Source organism: Bombina bombina, chromosome 4, assembly GCF_027579735.1.
Source record: "Bombina bombina isolate aBomBom1 chromosome 4, aBomBom1.pri, whole genome shotgun sequence".
NCBI lineage: Eukaryota > Metazoa > Chordata > Amphibia > Anura > Bombinatoridae > Bombina > Bombina bombina.
The window spans coordinates 1,177,627,224-1,177,641,179 of record NC_069502.1 but is presented as its reverse complement, the minus strand read 5'-3'; positions in this window follow the sequence as shown (position 1 = coordinate 1,177,641,179).

The following is a 13,956-nucleotide window of genomic DNA, read 5'->3' as shown; positions in this document are numbered from 1 at the left end:
ATTGTTCCTGTAACTACTCCAGCTGCTTTCTGGTTCGAGGCGCTGGAAGATGCGCTCCAGATGGAGACCTCATATGAGGACATTATGGACAGAATTAAGGCTCTTAAGCTGGCTAATTCTTTTATCACAGATGCCGCTTTCCAACTGGCTAAGTTAGCGGCAAAGAATTCAGGTTTCGCCATTTTGGCGCGCAGGGCGCTATGGCTAAAGTCCTGGTCGGCCGATGTGTCGTCAAAATCCAAACTATTGAACATCCCTTTCAAAGGAAAGAACCTTTTCGGGCCTGAATTGAAAGAGATTATCTCAGAAATCACTGGGGGAAAAGGCCATGCTCTCCCTCAGGACATTTCCTTTAAGACAAAGAACAAACTAAATAATTTTTGTTCCTTTCGTAATTTCAGGAGCGGTCTCGCTTCATCCTCCCCTGCTACAAAGCAAGAGGGTAACACTTCACAACCCAGAGCAGCCTGGAAACCTTACCAGGGCTGGAACAAGGGTAAACAGGCTAAGAAGCCTGCAGCTGCCTCCAAGACAGCATGAAGGGGTAGCCCCCGATCCGGGACCGGATCTAGAAGGGGGCAGACTCTCTCTCTTTGCTCAGGCCTGGGCAAGAGATGTACACGATCCCTGGGCCTTAGAGATTGTATCCCAGGGATATCTTCTAGAATTCAAGGACTCCCCTCCAAGGGGAAGGTTCCACATTTCTCGTCTGTCTTCAGACCAGACAAAGAAAGAGGCGTTCTTACGCTGTGTAGAAGACCTACATACAATGAGAGTGATCCACCCAGTTCCAATTGCAGAACAAGGACTGGGGTTTTACTCAAACCTGTTTGTGGTTCCCAAAAAAGAAGGAACTTTCAGACCAATCCTGGATCTCAAAATTCTAAACAAATTCCTCAGAGTCCCATCATTCAAGATGAAGACCATTCGGACAATCTTACCAATGATCCAGGAGGGTCAATATATGAGTACCGTGGATCTAAAGGATGCGTATCTGCACATTCCTATCCACAAAGATCATCACCAGTTTCTCAGGTTTGCCTTTCTGGACAAGCATTATCAGTTTGTGGCTCTTCCTTTCGGGTTTGGCCACTGCTCCCAGAATTTTCACAAAGGTGCTAGGGTCCCTCCTGGCGGTTCTAAGACCGCGGGGCATAGCAGTGGCGCCTTATCTGGACGACATCTTAATTCAGACGTCGACTTTCCAAAGAGCCAAGTCTCACACGGAAATTGTATTGACCTTTTTGAGGTCTCACGAGTGGAAGGTGAACATCAAAAAGAGTTCTCTCTCCCCCCTCACAAGAGTTTCCTTCCTAGGAACTCCATTAGATTCGGTAGAAATGAAAATATTTCTGACGGAGGTCAGAAAGTTAAAACTCTTAACCACTTGCCGAGTTCTTCATTCCATTCCTCGGCCATCTGTAGCTCAGTGCATGGAGGCAATCGGTCTAATGGTAGCGGCAATGGACATAGTCCCTTTTGCTCGGATACACCTCAGACCACTGTAACTATGCATGCTCAATCAGTGGAATGGGGATTATGCAGATTTGTCTCCTCAAATACAGTTGGACCAGGGGACCAGAGATTCAGGGAATGTGTTTCTGCAGACCAGAGTGGATCATCGTAACGACCGACGCTAGTCTGTTGGTCTGGGGTCCAGTCTGGGACTCCCTGAAAGCTCAGGGCTTATGGTCTCGGGAAGAAGCTCTTCTCCCGATAAACATTCTGGAACTGAGGGCGATATTCAACGCTCTTCAGGCATGGCCTCAGCTAGCTGCGGCCAAATTCATCAGATTTCAGTCGGACAACATCACGACTGTTCCCCCTTGATGGTTGATGTAAGCTACAAGGAGTCCCCTAGCAATAATGGAAGTAACCAAAATAATCAGGTGGGCAGAGGATCACTCTTGCCATCTCTCAGCAATTCACATCCCAGGAGTAGACAACTGGGAGGCGGATTTTCTAAGTCGTCAGACTTTTCATCCAGGGGAGTGGGAACTCCACCCGGAGGTATTTGCCCAGCTGACTCAGCTATGGTGCACTCCAGAATTGGATCTGATGGCGTCCCGTCAGAATACCAAACTTCCTCTTTATGGGTCCAGGTCCCGGGATCCCCAGGCGGTGCTGATAGATGCTCTAGCAGCGCCTTGGTCCTTCAATCTGGCATATGTGTTTCCACCATTTCCTCTCCTTCCCCGTCTGGTTGCCAGAATCAAACAGGAGAGGGCGTCGGTGATTCTAATAGCGCCTGTGTGGCCACGCAGGACCTGGTATGCAGACCTAGTGGACATGTCATCCGTTCCACCATGTACTCTGCCAATGAGGCAGGACCTTCTACTACAAGGTCCTTTCAAACATCCAAATCTAATTTCTCTGCGTCTGACTGCTTGGAGATTGAACGCCTAATTCTATCAAAGCGTGGTTTCTCTGAGTCGGTTATCGATACCCTGATTCAGGCTAGAAAGCCTGTCACCAGGAAAATCTACCATAAGATTTGGCAAAAATATCTTTGTTGGTGCGAATCCAAGGGTTACTCATGGAGTAAGATTAGGATTGCCAGGATATTGTCCTTTCTCCAAGATGGATTGGCGAAAGGATTGTCAGCTAGTTCCTTAAAAGGACAGATATCTGCTTTGTCTATTCTTTCACACAAACGTCTGGCGGAGGTACCAGACGTTCAAGCGTTTACTCAGGCTTTAGTCAGAATCAAGCCTATTTATAGACCTGTGGCTCCGCCATGGAGTCTGAATTTAGTTCTTTCAGTTCTGCAAGGGGTTCCGTTTGAACCTTTACATTCCATAGATATTAAGCTTTTATCTTGGAAAGTTTTGTTTTTGGTAGCTATCTCTTCTGCTCGAAGAGTTTCAGAGTCATCTGCTTTACTGTGTGACTCACTTGGTGTTCCATGCAGATAAGGTAGTTTTGCGTACCAAACCTGGTTTTCTTCCTTAGGTTGTGTCTAATAAGAATATTAACCAGGAAATTGTTGTTCCTTCTCTGTGTCCTAATCCTTCTTCGAAGAAGGAACGTCTGTTACGCAATCTTGATGTGGTGCGTGCTTTAAAGTTCTATTTACAAGCAACTAAAGATTTCAGATAAACAACTTCATTGTTTGTTATCTATTCTGGTAAGAGGAGAGGTCAGAAGGCGACTGCTACCTCTCTTTCCTTTTTGCTGAAAAGCATCATCCGTCTGGCCTATGAGACTGCTGGCCAGCAGCCTCCTGAAACAATTACTGCTCATTCTACCAGAGCAGTGGCTTCCACATGGGCTTTTAAAAATGAGGCTTCTGTTGAACAGATTTGTAAGGCAGCGACTTGGTCTTCGCTGCATACTTTTTCCAAATTATACAAATTCGATACTTTTGCTTCTTCGGAGGCTATTTTTGGGAGAAAGGTTTTACAAGCCGTGGTGCCTTCCGTTTAAGGTACCTGTCTTGTTCCCTCCCTTCATCCTTGTCCTAAAGCTTTGGTATTGGTATCCCACAAGTAAAGGATGAACCCGTGGACTGGATACACCTTACAAGAGAAAACTTACAAGAGAATTTATGCTTACCTGATAAATTACTTTCTCTTGTGGTGTATCCAGTCCACGGCCCGCCCTGGCTATTAGGTAGTTTTTTGGTTTAAACTACAGTCACCACTGCACCCTATGGTTTCTCCTTTTTCTTCCTAACCTCCGGTCGAATGACTGGGGGGTGGAGCTAGAGGGGGAGCTATATGGACAGCTCTGCTGTGTGCTCTCTTTGCCACTTCCTGTTAGGAAGGAGAATATCCCACAAGTAAAGGATGAACCCGTGGACTGGATACACCACAAGAGAAAGTAATTTATCAGGTAAGCATAAATTCTGTTTTTTAAAATGGTACCAGTGTGTGCTATTTTATTATAGGGTGTAGCTGTATTCCTTGTCAGCCTCTAGAGTAGAGCTACAGGTGGCTTTAAAGCAATGGGAACTGGTGGGACTTAACTCTCACTGCGCCTCCCATACTAGTGCTGCCCTTCTGATGATGGTCTTAGCAGATATTAACTAAGGCCCTTTCTGTGTCCACAGAGCTGCAGGAGGGAGAAGACCTCTTGATCCTGTGAGACTCGTCATGCTGTCGCTCACCATAGAGGTAAGTGCAGTCTTTTACTTTTCTGGGTCACTTGCTATCTCAGAAATGACTGTACACTTCTGATCTGTTGGGGAACATGGGCTCTCTGGGTAGGGCTTTCCTGTTCAACAGCTTGTGGGGTTCTCATGTGGCCATGTCAACCGACACAATACTTTTACTTGTTACTTTATTAGAATGAGTGTGGGCTTCCCTACAGGTCACCGTCTAGTGTACTGGGGACAGACGTTGGGGGTATGTTACCGGAGCCTTGCTATGAGACTCCGGTTCACGGCTGTGTGTTTTTGAGTAACTTATTTCTAGACCGGCTTTTTCGGCTTGCATTTAGCGCAGCGTTAGTCGGATGGCTTATGTGACGTCCACGAAGGGCTGGGCTTCCTTTGGCGCGCTTGAGCTGTTTAGCCGCGCAGCGTGCATTTACTTTCGGAAGTCCTAACTGTCTGTAGAGGACATCGCAAGTGACGCCACAACCGCATGGTTGCGAACTAAGCAGGCGGTCTTGGGCGTTGTGGGATACGTTCTGGATTTGTACCTAAGAGTGGTCGGTGGACCGTGGGGGCAGGTAGGCGCCTCTGCAGAGCTGTTTAGGCGAGGTGCTGCATTTTTCATTGTTAAAATCACCTTATACTGATATCGTCTGACTTGCAGTTACAAAGTAAAATTGTTAGATGTTTATTTCTTAAAGGCACAGTATCTTGTCAGGATCAAATGTATTGACAAGTATTTATTTAGTGCTTATATTCACTGTACAATTTGGCCAGAAATTGAGAGACTATATAATTTAGAGGAGCCAAGTCCAATATTTTCTTGCTTTCTGCTATCATGGATTCAGATGATATCCAGACTAACATGTTCCATGTGTTTCAATGCCACTGTGGAACCTCCTGTTCCTTTTTGTCCCTCATGCATTGAGAGGGCTTTACACTATAGAGACAAAAAAAAAATTTGATAAAACTTTGCCCAAGGCGGATGCTTCTCAAGAGTCTACAGATGAGATGTAGAGTATGCCGCAGCTTTTTCCCCAAGCGTCACAGCCCTTAACGCCCGCTCAAGCGGTGCCATGTATTTCACCAGTCTCTGCAGCAATCGCGTTAAAAGACATAGCTGCAGTGATGCCTTCTACGCTTTCTGAAGCATTATCTACCTTTCCCATATCGCACGGCAAGCGTACAAGAAGGGACAACTATGTAGTCTATGCAGCCTCTGATACTATGATGGCGATCGTGGACGTACCCTCCCGGGGTTCTGAGTTGGAGGGTACGGAGGTCCTATCCGAAGGTGAACTTTCTGACTCGGGGAGTGCCTTACCCCTAACTGATTCTGAAGTGGTTTCTTTCAGGTTTAAGCTTGAGCACCTCCGCTTATTACTGAGGGAGGTGTTGGTGACTTTGGATGATTGTGACTCAATAGTGGTTCCTCCAGAGAAATTGAGTAAGTTGGACAGATACTTGGAAGTTCCTTCTTACTCGAATGTCTTTCCAATCCAAAGAGGACTTCAGAGATTATTGCGAAGGAATGGGAGAGACCAGGCATTCCCTTCTCTCCTTCTCCAGTTTTTAAAAAGATGTACCCTATAGCCGATGCTATTAGGGACTCGTGGCATACGGTCCCTAAAGTAGAGGGAGTTATTTCTACCCTGGCCAAACGGACTACTATTCCTATCAAGGCTAGTTGTGCTTTTAAGGACCCTATGGATAAGAAGTTAGAGGGTGGTCTTAAGAAGATTTACGTTCACCAGGGTTTTCTATTGCAACCAGCGGCTTGCATTGTTACAGTTACCAGTGCGGCTGCTTATTGGTTTGATGGTCTTAAGACTGAGACTCCTTTGGAAGAGATCCAGGATTGAATTAAAGCTCTTAAATTAGCTAATTTGTTTATTACGGATGCTTCTCTGCAGATTACTAAATTGGCGGCTAAGAGTTTGGGGTTTTCCATCTTAGCACGCAGGGCCTTATGGTTGAAGTCTTGGTCTGCGGATGCGTCATCCAAGTCTAAACTTTTGGCTATTCCTTACAAGGGGAAGACCCTGTTCAGACCTGACTTGAAGGAGATTATTTCTGACATCACGGGAGGTAAGGGTCATCTCCTCCCTCAGGATAAGAAATCCAAACAGAGAGGTTGACAGAGTAATTTTCGTTCCTTTCGAAACTTTAACGGAATCCCCCCTTCCTCTTCCTCTAAACCGGAAGGGAACTATTCTCAAACCACGTCCACTTGGGGGCCCAACCAGTCTTGGAACAAGGGTAAACAATCCAAGAAACCTGCTGCCGCTTCCAAGTCGGCATGAAGGGTCGGCCCCTGATCTGGGACCGGATCTAGTAGGGGGCAGACTTTCTCTCCAGGCTTGGATAAGAGATGTTCAGGATCCCTGGACACTGGAAATTGTGTCTCAAGGATACAAATTGGAGTTCAGAAATTCTTCCCCCAGAGGAAGGTTTCTTCTTTCACGATTATCTGCAGACCAGATAAAGAGAGAGGCGTTCTTATGTTGTGTAAGAGACCTCTCCTCCATGGGAGTAATCTGTCCCGTTCCAATACAGGGACTGGTTTTATTCAAATCTGTTTGTAGTTCCCAAAAAGAGGGAACGTTCAGACCTATTCTAGACCTCAAAAGTCTAAACAAGTTTCTCAGAGTTCCTTCCTTCAAGATGGAAACTATTCGTACCATTCTTCCATTGATCCAGGAGGGTCAATTTAAGATGACAGTGGATCTAAAGGATGCACATCTTCATGTTCCTATACACGCAGATCATCACAAGTTTCTCAGGTTTGCCTTTCTGGACAAACATTTTCAGTTTGTGGCTCTCCCTTTTGGTTTGGCCACGGCGCCCAGAATTTTCACAAAGGTTCTGGGGTCTCTGCTGGCGGTTCTAAAACCGCGGGGCATTGCGATGGCGCCTTATCTGGACGATATTCTGATCCAGGCGTCGTCTTATCAAATAGCAAAGTCCCATACCGACATTGTTCTATCCTTCCTGAGAACTCACGGGTGGAAGGTAAATCTGGGAAAGACTTTGTTAATCCCGCAGACAAGGTTACCATTCCTGGGAACTCTTCTCGACTATAGCAATGAAAATTTTTCTGACGGAGGTCAAAAGGTTAAAGATCCTTAATACCTGTCGAGCTCTTCAGTCCAATCCTCGGCTGTCAGTGGCTCAGTGCATGGAGGTAATTGGATTGATGGTAGCAGCAATGGACATCACTTCGTTTGCTCGGTTTCATCTCAGGCATCTGCAACTGAGCATGCTCAGGCAGTGGAATGGAGATTATACGGATTTGTCTCCTCAAATAACCCTAGATCAAGAGACGAGGAACTCTCTTCTATGGTGGTTGTCTCCGGATCATCTATCCCAGGGGACATGCTTTCGCAGACCGTCATGGGTGATTGGGATGGGGAGCAGTCTGGGGCTCATTGAGGGCTCAGGGAGTTTGGACTCAGGCAGAGTCTCTCCTTCCCATCAACATTCTAGAGCTGAGGGCAATCGTCAATGCGTTTCTGGCCTGGCCTCAGTTGGCCTCGGCCCAATTCATCAGATTCCAATCGGACAACATAACGACAGTGGCTTACATCAATCATCAGGGAGGAACCAGGAGTTCCTTGGCGATGACCGAGGTAGTCAGGATAATTCAGTGGGCGGAGACTCGCTCTTGCCATCTGTCGGCGATCCACATCCCAGGGGTGGACAACTGGGAAGCGGATTTTCTGAGCAGGCAGTCTTTTCATCCGGTAGAGTGGGAGCTTCATCCGGAAGTATTTTCCAACTTGATTCTCAGATGGGGTCGGCCGGACTTGGACCTTATGGCATCTCGTCAGAATGCAAAGCTTCCGAGATACAGGTCCAGGGATCCCCAGGCCGAACTGATAGACGCATTGGCAGTTCCTTGGCCTTTCAGCCTAGCATATGTATTTCCCCCTTTTGCTCTCCTTCCCAGGGTGATTGCTCGAATCAAGCAGGAGAGGGCATCAGTGATCCTCATTGCTCCTGCGTGGCCTCGCAGGATTTGGTATGCCAATCTGGTGGACATGTCATCTCTGCCACCATGGAAGCTTCCATTGCGGAAGGACCTTCTCATTCAGGGTCCCTTCATCACCTGAATCTGGTTTCTCTGCAGCTGATTGCTTGGAGATTGAACGCTTAGTTTTAGCCAAGCGAGGTTTTTCTGATTCGGTCATAGATACTTTGATTCAGGCACGTAAGCCTGTCACTAGGAAAATTTACCATACGATATGGCGCAAATATTTTCATTGGTGTGAGTCCAAGGGCTACTCATGGAGTAGGGTTAGGATTCCTCGGATTTTGTCTTTTCTCCAAGAAGGTTTGGAGAAGGGGTTATCAGCGAGTTCCCTAAAGGGGCAAATCTCTGCTTTATCTATTTTGTTGCATAAATGTCTGGCAGATGTTCAATCTTTTTGAGAGGCTCTGACTAGACTCAGGCCTGTGTTTTGACCAATTGCTCCTCCTTGGAGTTTGAATTTAGTTCTTCAGGGGGTTTCTATTTGAACCTATGCATTCCATAGATATTGTTATTTTCTTGGAAAGTTTTATTTCTTGTTGCTATCTCTTCTGCTCGAAGAGTATCTGAGCTTTCGGCATTGCAATATAATTCCCCTTACCTTATTTTTCATGCTGATAAAGTGGTGTTGCGTGCTAAACTAGGTTTTCTTCCTAAAGTTATCTATCATAAGGTGTGGAAGACCTACTTATTCTGGTGTAAAGAGAGGGGATTCTCCTGGCATAAGGTCAGGGTTTTCAGGATTCTTTCCTTTCTCCAGGATGGTCTGGAGAAGGGCCTTTCTGCTAGCTTGTAAATCTTGTTGTTAAAGTTTGCAGAAGGCTCAGTTTAAGCCTATGCATGGAGTTGACATTAAATTACTGTCTTGGAAGGTTCTTTTTCTACTGGCTATTGCCTTAGCGTATCTGAGATGGCTGCCTTGCAATGTGAGCCCCCTTACCTAGTATTCCATGCTGATAAGGCTGTTCTTCGTACTGGGTTAGGTTTTCTTTCTAAGGTTGTTTCAGATTGCAACTTCAATCAGGAGATAGTGGTTCCTTCCCTGTATCCTAATCCTTCAAAGGAGCAATTACTTCATAATTTAGATGTGGTTTGGATCTTGAAGTTCTATCAGTCTACGAAGGAGTTTAGACAAACTTCTTCCTTGTTTGTTGTCTATTCTGGAAAGCGTAAGGGGCAGAAAGCCTCTGAGGAGCATTATTCGCTTAGCTTATGAGACAGCGGGACATAAGCCTCCTCAGAGGATTAAGGCTCATTCAACTAGAGCTGTGGCTTCCTCTTGGGCCTTCAAGAATGAGGCCTCTATGGATCAGATTTGTAGGGCGGCTACCTGGTCTTCCTTGCATACCTTTTCAAAATTTTACAAGTTTGACATTTTTGCTTTGGCTGAAGCAGCTTTTGGGAAAGGTTTTGCAGGCTGTGTTCTTTTTACCCTCCCGTTTCATTCAGTGTCCTCTAGAGCTTGGGTATATGTTTCCCACAAGTAGGGAATGAAGCTGTGGACTCTCTTTATATAGGAAAATATAAATTATGCTCACCAGTTAATTTCCTTTTCTTCTGTATGAGGAGAGTCCATGGCTTCCGCTGTATTCTCTGTTGGGCGGACCTAAATTTTTGTGTAGTAGTTCTGGCACCATTTATACTCTGATATTTCTCCTACTGTTCTTGTTCCTTCAGGCAGAATGACTGAGGGAAGTGGAGGAGGTATTTAAGCATTTGACTGGGGTGTCTTTGCCTTCTCCTCGTACAGAAGGAAAGGAAATTATCTGGTAAGGTAAGGTTTTTCTTCTATAAGGTACGACGAGTCCACAGATTCATCCTTTACTTGTGGGATATTATCCTCCTGCCAACAGGAAGTGGCAAAGAGCACCACAGCAGAGCCGTCTATATAGCTCCTCCCCTAGCTCCACCCCCCAGTCATTCTCTTTGCCTACTCTAAGTACTAGGAAGGGTAAAGTGAAAGAGGTGATAAAATATTAGTTTTTATTTCTCTTGTAAGGTGTATCCAGTCCACGGATTATCCATTACTTGTGGGATATTCTCCTTCCCAACAGGAAGCTGCAAGAGGATCACCCACAGCTGAGCTGTCTATATAGCTCCTCCCCTAACTGCCACTACCAGTCATTCTCTTGCAGCTCTCGACTAGATAGGAAGTAGCTAGAGAGATGTGGTGAATTTATGTAGTTTATCTTCAATCAAAAGTTTATTATTTTCAAATGGTACCGGAGTTGTACTGTTTTAGCCTCAGGCAGAAAGTTGAAGAAGAGTCTGCCTGTGGTTTTTGATGATCTTAGCAGGTTGTAACTAAGATCCATTGCTGTTCTCACACATAACTGAAGAGATAGGTAACTTCAGCTGGGGGAATGGCATGCAGGGTCTCCTGCTATGAGGTATGTGCAGTTTAAATTTTTCTAGAGAAATTAATATGCTAGAAAATGCAGTTAATACCGGATTTATTTAAGGTAAGCCTGATTACAGTGATTTAATAATGACTAGTATCATGCTTGCTGTAAAAGGTAATATTCTTATTACTTTCTCACATTACTGATAATAAGATAACGTTTGCTGGAAGTGTTTAAAAGTTTTTTTCTACATATTGGTGATAAAACTTTATTGGGGCCCAGTTTTTTTCCACATGGCTGGCTAGATTTTGCCTAGGGATAGTTTTTTATGGCCCTCTCACTGTGAGTACAGGTTGGCAGGGGCCTAATTTCAGGCCTAAATCGTGCAGTAGTTTTTGCAGCTTGAGACTTCCAGCTTCCCTGAAGGAGTCCCCTGAACACTTAGGACCTCTACAAAGGGTTTTTGTGCCTTCAAAAGTCATTGTATGGGCAGGTAGGGCCACAGCAGAGCTGTGGCAGTTTGTTGTGACTGTTAAAAAAACGTTTATATCGTTTTTTTTATCCGGTTTTGAAACTAAGGGGTTAATCATCCATTTGCAAGTGGGTGCAATGCTCTGTTAGTCTATTATACACACTGTAAAAATTTCGTACGATTTACTGCTTTTTATCACTGTTTTTCAATTTCTGACAAAATTTGTTTCTCTTAAAGGCACAGTACCGTTTTTATTTTTTGCTTGTTTACATTTATCAAAGTGTTTTCCAAGCTTGCTGGTCTCATTGCTAGTCTGTTTAAACATGTCTGACATAGAGGAAACTCCTTGTTCATTATGTTTAGAAGCCATTGTGGAACCCCCTCTTGTGTGTACCAAATGTGTACCAAATGTACTGATTTTACTTTAAGTTATAAAGATCATATTATGTCTTTAAAAGATTTATCACCAGAGGAAATTAACAAGGGGGAAGTTATGCCGACTAACTCGCCCCACGTGTCAGAACCTTTGACTCCCGCTCAAGGGACTCCCGCTCAAGTGGCGCCAAGTACATCTAGCGCGCCCATGGAGTTTACTTTACAAGACATGGCGGCAGTTATGGATCATACCCTTAAAGCTGTATTGTCCAAACTACCAGGGTTACAAGGAAAGCGAGACAGCTCTGGGACTAGAAAAAATACAGAGCTCTCTGACGCTTTAGTAGCTATGTCTGATATCCCCTCACAATATGCAGAAGCTGAGGCAGGAGAGCTTCTTTCTGTGGGTGATTTTTCTGACTCAGGGAAGATGCTTCAACCTGATTCTGATATGTCTACATTTAAATTTAAGCTTGAACACCTCCGCGTGTTGCTCAGGGAGGTTTTAGCTACTCTGGATGACTGTGACACCATTATAGTGCCAGAGAAATTGTGTAGATTGGATAAATACTATGCAGTGCCTGTTTACACTGATGTTTTTCCAATACCTAAAAGGTTTTCAGAAATTATTACTAAGGAATGGGATAGACCAGGTGTACCGTTCTCTCCCCCTCCTATTTTTAAGAAAATGTTTCCAATAGATGCCGCTACACGGGACTTATGGCAAACGGTCCCTAAGGTGGAGGGAGCAGTGTCTACCCTAGCTAAGCTTACAACTATCCCCATCGAGGACAGTTGTGCTTTCCTAGATCCAATGGATAAAAAGTTAGAGGGTTACCTTAAGAAAATGTTTATTCAACAAGGTTTTATTCTCCAGCCTCTTGCATGCATTGCCCCGGTCACTGCTGCTGCGGCCTTCTGGTTTGAGTCTCTCTGGAAGAGGCCTTACAGGTAGAAACTCCATTGGATGATATACTTGACAAGCTTAAAGCACTTAAGCTAGCCAATTCATTTGTTTCTGACGCCGTTGTTCATTTAACCAAACTAACGGCTAAGAACTCAGGTTTTACTATACAGGCGCGTAGGGCGCTATGGCTTAAATCCTGGTCAGCTGACGTTACTTCAAAGTCTAAGCTTCTCAACATTCCCTTCAAGGGGCAGACCCTATTCGGGCCTGGACTGAAGGAGATCATTTCTGATATTACTGGAGGAAAAGGTCATTCCCTTCCTCAGGATAGGTCTAATAAATTAAGGACCAAACAAACTAATTTTCGTGCCTTTCGAAACTTTAAGACGAGCGTGGCATCAACTCCCTCTGATGCAAAACAAGAGGGAAATTTTGCCCAGTCCAAGCCGGTCTGGAGACCTAACCAGGCCTGGAACAAAGGTTAGCAGGCCAAGAAGCCTGCTGCTGCTTCTAAGACAGCATGAAAGATCAGCCCCCGATCCGGTAACGGATCTAGTAGGGGGCAGACTTTCTCTCTTCGCCCAGGCTTGGGCAAGAGATGTCCAGGATCCCTGGGCGTTGGAAATTGTGTCCCAGGGATATTTTCTGGACTTCAAAGCTTCTTCCCCAAAAGGAAGATTTCACCTCTCACAATTATCTGCAGACCAGATAAAGAGAGAGGCATTCTTACATTGTGTTCAAGACCTCCTAGTTATGGGAGTGATCCACCCAGTTCCAAAGGAAGAACAGGGGCAAGGCTTCTATTCAAATCTCTTTGTGGTTCCCAAGAAAGAGGGAACCTTCAGACCAATCTTAGATCTCAAGATCCTAAACAAATTTCTCAGGGTCCCATCTTTCAAGATGGAGACTATTCGAACCATCCTACCTATGATCCAGGAGGGTCAATACATGACTACCGTGGACTTAAAGGATGCTTATCTTCACATTCCGATACACAAAGATCATCATTGGTTTCTCAGGTTCGCCTTCCTAGACAGGCATTACCAGTTTGTGGTTCTTCCCTTTGGGTTAGCTATGGCACCAAGAATCTTTACGAAGGTTCTGGGGTCACTTCTGGCGGTCCTAAGGCTGCGGGGCATAGCAGTAGCCCCTTACTTAGACGACATTCTGATACAGGCGTCAAATTTCCAAATTGGCAAGTCCCATACGGACATTGTTCTTGCATTCCTGAGGTCTCATGGGTAGTAAGTGAACGAAAAGAAGAGTTCTCTATCCCCTCTCACAAGAGTTTCCTTCCAGGGAACTCTGATAGATTCTGTAGAAATGAGGATTTACCTGACAGAGGACAGGTTGTCAAAACTTCTAAATTCCTGCCGTGTTCTTTATTATACTTCTCGCCCTTCGGTGGCTCAGTGTATGGAAGTAATCGGCTTAATGGTAGCGGCAATGGACATAGTTCCGTTTACCCGCCTACATCACAGACCGCTGCAACTCTGCATGCTCAGTCAGTGGAATGGGGATTACACAGATTTGTCCCCTCTACTAAATCTGGATCAAGAGACCAGGGATTCTCTTCTCTGGTGGCTATCTCGGGTCCATCTGTCCAAAGGTATGACCTTCCGCAGGCCAGATTGGACAATAGTAACAACAGATGCCAGCCTTCTGGGCTGGGGTGCAGTCTGGAACTCTCTGAAGGCTCAGGGGTCGTGGACTCAGGAGGAGGCACTCCTTCCA